The sequence below is a fragment of the Lissotriton vulgaris genome, chromosome 3_1 (assembly GCF_964263255.1).
Source record: "Lissotriton vulgaris chromosome 3_1, aLisVul1.2, whole genome shotgun sequence".
NCBI lineage: Eukaryota > Metazoa > Chordata > Amphibia > Caudata > Salamandridae > Lissotriton > Lissotriton vulgaris.
Window position 1 is genome coordinate 250,611,293 of NC_141689.1, and position 6,071 is coordinate 250,617,363.

Below are 6,071 nucleotides of genomic sequence, written 5' to 3' on the forward strand. Positions count from 1 at the left end.
GGTACAGACAAATTGGCATGGCGACTGGCTAAACCGGCATGTGCACTTACAGTGCCCCACCACTACTCCTCTATCCTGCTGATGCAGTGACGCTCCCAGGATGGCCACGCCCCTGCCCTAAGACTCGGGGGGCTTTGGCTCCCTAAGAAAAATAAAATGGCTTTTTTATCATTTCACTTTTCACATTTGCCTATGCTGCCTCTCAGCAGTGGGACGGCGCTCCTCCACAATGACAGCGCCCCTGTCAGAAAAATGTTGAAAGCTGTTGACATGAACAACAACCTTGTGGAGTTGGCTTTTGGGTTTTCAGCATCAAGAAGTTAGTTCAGGTTCCTAACCTTGTACATCACTGTGTGAGAGGCAACCCTCTTATCATCATGCAGAGCCCTGGGGGTTATTTGGGCTATTGCTCAGACCTTCTATTCATGTAGGTATTCACTCAGGATGACATTTATCAGCTACTAACTGAGATCCAAATTCAATAAAAAGCTATTTTAAAGCCAACCACCATTTTTGGCTTCTCGGGAAAGGCAAAAAGCAGGCATGGTAGCAGAATATTTCACGCCTTTGTCATTACTTTTTGAAACGCTCTTCGATGCCCCATATCATGCATTTCAGGAGTTAGCAAAGTGTCTCAATAAGCCTACTAGTTTTTGGATGTTAAAAAGTGAATAGTTATTGCTTGTCCCATATTTGTGTCAAATAGCCTTCAGGAAAGCATATGATATCCATGTCTGAGACACTATAAGTGGGGAACCCCACCTTCACAATAGGCCCTCTTCATTATAGGAGCTGTGGCCTTTCTGGAGCACTGCCCCAGGGTCAGCCACTGCCAGAGTAACCTGTCGCCTGACGCTCCCCCACACTGGTCGTGCCCCGCGCTCGGGGCCTCCTAATTTTCTGTTCATATCTTTCAGGTCAAGGATTGCTGCTGGAGTGTGTGGTAGCGCAACATTAAGAAGCAGACAGACGGTGCGTGGATCGTACGGTGTACAGTGGATGTGTGGAGTACGGGACGTAGAACACGCAGGACGTCGACGGTAAGAGGCAAGCGGGGGGCTTGCATTTCATTGCTTCGTGTGGCCACCGGCTGGGTCTATGTTAGAGTTTGGCCACCCCTAACAATCGGAATAGCCGGTGTGTTGTGGTCGCAGTTGCTTGGTGCTTATAGCCCCCTGCGTATCCTCCGTCTGTTGAAGGTACAGGGTGCACGGGTTTGCGAATCCGAGCAGTAAGCGAGTCGGTCAATAGACAAAATGCCGGGAGCTAAGGGTGCTAAGGGGACAAAAATGGAGATGATGTTGCAGGCTATGATGCGCAAAATGAATGCCATGGATAAGAGATTGGATAAGGTTGATAGCCTAGAGGCTCGTGTGATGGAGAGGATTGATGATATCACAGGCCCACGCGGTAGACCCAAACGGCAGATGGCTGCGCCTTTGCCAGATGGAGATTCCGACTCCTCGCCTAAAAGGAACAAGACCAAGAGATCGAGGTGCTGCGCACCCGTGGCACCGGCTCCTGCCTTGCCATCAGGGGCCCCTGTTTGGCCGCTTCCGTTGCCTCCCATGCCGGCACCCATAGGGTCCACTCCACTGGTGGTGCCGGCAGCAGTGCCGGATTTGAAAGCTCCAATCCCGCCCGAACTAACTGCGCAGATAGCGCTATACTCCCTTGGCTGCAGAAGGGGGGCATGATGCCCTCAACGCTAGACCATACCGCTGAGGCGGCCAAGATAGTGGAAAAGATTAGGGCGGCAACAGTTGCGAGTGGGGCTGCGGGCTCCGTTTCTTCTTCTTCTGCAGGTATGGATGCCGCTCAACCGAATGGAAGCAACGCTGGACCGGCCCCAGTGTCCGGTAATGGTAAGGAGGTGGCTTTACCTCTCTTGGGGGACGGTACAATCCCGTCTAGGAGTGAAGATTTAGCGCAACATGTTTCTCGGGCGGTAAAAGAAATGATTTGGGCGGGAAAGTATATTTATATTTTCTCTCTGTTGTTGGACAATAGGGAAATGGAGAATGCCAAAATACTTAAGGAATGGATGCACCCTAGTGAATGGAGAGTACAGTGTGCTAAGATTAAGGTGGAGGAAACTCTGGTTAATTGGATCAGGGCCTTCTCCATCCTTATGGCTATCACTGTTGAACGCCCTCCTAATGTACTGGCGGCAATGGCTTGCTACCAGAGCAGGATTGTAGGGTGGAGCGAGCAGTACCCTGGGGAAGCATGGAAGGAATATGATGTAAATTTCAGAAAATCTAAGTAATTTGACTCGTCATTGACATGGGACAAGGTTGACTCGCTGTCGTGGCACAAGCAGTTCTCAGGGAACACAGCCCCTGCCCAGCCCACTAGTGTAGCCAGTGTGTTCCCCGCTAAACCCCAGCAGCCCTTTCGTACAGCACAGGGGAATGAGTTCCCGGGGAAGAATAGGGGGAGCAGCGGGGAAAGGAAGGGTGTGTGTTGGGACTTTAATAAGCACTCATGTACGAGGCCGGCCGGCACATGTAGATTCAGAAATGCCTGCGGAATCTGCGGTCACACCTCCCATCCTGAGACAACATGCAGATCGAGAAATGGTAATCAAAGTCAGAGAGGGGGGAAGAAACCAGAATAGCGTAGAAAGCACGGTTGGCCCCTCCCCCATTAATGTTCTGGCAATGATCCCATTTTTTTTTTTGTAACATCGTTTTTATTGCAGCACCAAAATAATTGTACAGACAGTAGCTTCATGACATATTTAGGAAACATAGCGAGAAGACATTTTATCAATTCCCTCCTCCCATCATGTCCGGCACGTCTCCAAAAAGAAGACTAAACTGCTATCGTGCTGAGTCCATTCCTCACTGCATAATTCAATGTCCGACATCACGTTTACAAGAAAAAGTGGACTGCTTTTGTGGTTTTCGCCCCTCCCCCACCCCCAACAACCCCCACCCCCACCTCTCGTCAGTCCCGAACTCCCCCCCCCCCCGTGGCAGCGCGTTGTGAAAATCCCAGTCAAAGTAAGGTCTGGTGTGTGCAAGAAGGTCCTATACATTCACTAAGGTGTGTTCCTAGGTGTGTTAGTGGGGTCAGCTGCCACCAAGTCCTCCTCCTCTTCATCCTCCTCATCATTATCATCTCGGAGCGCCTGCACCATCATTTCCCATGCTGTAGCCCTCTCCATAGCCTTCTCATCATCCGTCCTCCTAGCCATTTGGTACCTCAAAGTACTCTCACATGCTGCCCACCGCAGACATTCACCATACCACCGTTTATACGTGGGTCCCGCTTTCGACTTCCAGTTCCTCGTTATCTCCCTCTTTGCAAGGATCAGCCCCAAGTCTATAAACCGGCTGGTATTTTTGTTTTTAGCCGTGTGTGGAAACCAATGCAGGACCCCCACTGCCTTGGTGTACTGTACGTCCCTATCTGTAGCATTATTCAGAGCCCTCCCGATTTCCTGCCAGTAATCCCCCAAGGCGGGGCAGTCCCACAGCATGTGACTCAGATCCGCCCCAACTGTGTTACACCTGGGACAGGCCGCCTGTTCCACTCCAAAGTATGCCCGATGAATAATATAAAAGTGTATGAGCTGGAACCTGGCGTTCCTTGAGCTTTTCCGCGCCCGTCGTAGCAACTGACCCCAAGTTGCATCAGGGATTTCCATTTGGAGGTCCAACTCCCATTTAGCCTTCAGAGCTGCGAGCGGCTGCAAGGCCTCCCGCAACATTCTGGAGTATAGGCAGGTTACCGCTTTAAAGGTCCCGGCTGCCATCATCGTGTATTGGCACGCCATGGAGGTCGCCGGTTCCTGCAAACCCTCTCCCCAGTGATCTTGCATGGCGCCTGTTACCGCCGCTTGTAACAAGTAATCACCCCGCGGGAGGTCGAACCGCTCCTGCAATTCCTGAAACGGAAGCAACACACCATCCTCATACAAGTCGCCCAGCATTTGGACCCCAGCCTCTTCCCAGCCTAGCAATCGCGACCAGTCCCCTCCATGAGGGAGGGCTGTAACCATCCCCAGCGGAATTTCCGGAGCATACATAAGGCGGACCCCCGCTCGTGTGCGCGCCCGATTCCAGCAGAAATGTCTGTTCCTCTACCGTCAAATCTCTAACCAAGAGCCTCTGATGCAGCGTGATGTATGCCAGCACATGCCTCGGGGTGCCCTCGTCCCTAGAATGCTCCGGGCCTCGATATACCCTCGCGACCTCCTGAGTGAAAGCCTGCAGCTGAGCCGCCAGATAATAACCTTCGAAATCGGGCACCGCCATGCCTCCCTCATCTTTGGGCCGCAAGAGGGTATCTAGCGCGATTCGCCGCCTGCCCGTGCCCCAGAGAAACGCTATGGTCAATGACCTCAGGCGCCGGAAAACGGAGCCCTGTATCCATAACGGGAGAGTCCTAAAGTAGTACAACAGCCTGGGCAGAGCCACCATCTTAAGTAGGGAGACCCGACCAGCCAGTGAAAGTGGAAGAGTGGACCAAAAGTCCATACACCCCCTCAGGGCAGTAATACAACGGTTAATATTGCCATCCAGCATGTCCGTTGGGGTATGGTAGATGTAAACGCCAAGATAGTGCAGACAACGCGGTTCCCACCGGAGTTCCTGCGCTGTGAGAGGGCACAGCTCTCCTTGCTTCAGAGGGAATAGACAAGATTTGGGCCAGCTGACCCTCAGGCCCGACAGTCTCCCAAACTGAAGTGAAGTAGTGTGGCTCACTGGTTAGAGGCGGCAGACCCGAGAGCAGAGGACGGCCCGGGACCAGGGTTCGATTCCCGGCGCAGCAGGTTTCTGGACCAGGGTCAGCGGACTCGATAATTCTCTCGCCTCGGTGCCCACTCTGATCAGCGATCACACTCGGCAACTCTGGTCATTAGCTTGCCTTGTAGAAAATGAGCCCGCATTGCTATCGATGCCCAGGCTGCTGGCGCAAACCGCCTCTTAGTTCCCATGTTGAATAGTTACCAAATAAAGAGACGGGCGCTGGAAGCAGAAATCAAGAACAGAGTTTAATTCTCATGAGGAGAGCCAGTCATTTCAGACACGAAACAAGGTGTCATCGGGAGGTGCTCTAACAAGTGAGCTGAGACTCTGGCTTTTATATCTTACAAAACACTTGAGAGTACAATCAGGACAGTATGACGCAAAGGAAAAGACATCCCTATAATCCTCGTGTCAATCCTACCCCACATATGTTCACAATAGGGTACCCTTGACCTGCTGATAAGAGGGGAGGGCAATCACGCAGCTGAGTGTTTCATCAACAGTATAGGATGTGCGCGCCTAATCATAGCCAGGGGGTGGGGTGGCCAGTCAATAGTGAGTCCTTTGAAGAGGAGTGACTTCATACAATAAGGGCAGTAAATGGTATCTCCTGGCTTAGGCGATGGCCTCGGACATGTGTGGTCAGCCGGGCTCGGGGAAAGGGGGTCATCAAAGGAGTGGCATTCATGCTGCGTGGACAATCGAGCGCGGAGGGAAGGCTTGTCAACAGAGGGGCATTCATGGAAGGAAAGGAGGTGTTGGTCAGGCGCGGTCGTGGTTCTCATGGACAGGGTCTTGCAGAGGAAGAAGGTTCACGGCCTGCTCATGTGAGGAGAAGGGAGGGGGAGCCAGGGCGGACACGGGGGCAGAGTCACATAGAGAGAGAGAGATCTTATGACCCGTACGAGGGAGAGCGGGGGCAGTCAGGTGCAGCTGGGGAAGGCTATGTCAGCTAAGGCGAAGGATGCCTCTTCAAGAGGGAATGGGGGGGGGGTTTGTGCGGGTCAAGCAGGAGAGCTGCCTTTCACAGCAGGGTCGCGCAGAGGGAGAGGGTTTCATGGTTTATGCATGAGAGGGGGGGGGGGGGTGTAAGATACACGCAGGAGGGAAGCCGGGGATTCCAATGGGTAAAAAGGCCATGGTGCCTAGTATGGCTGTGCATATGCATATAGGTATGGGCTCTTACTGGCAGAGTGATACGGTCAATAGTTTATGGTATTCATGGTGCTCACAGGGAGAGGAGTGGGAGAAGAAGGGAAATGAGTGCTGTTCATGTACATCAATTTCTTCAATTTCTACAGTCGCCCCTTT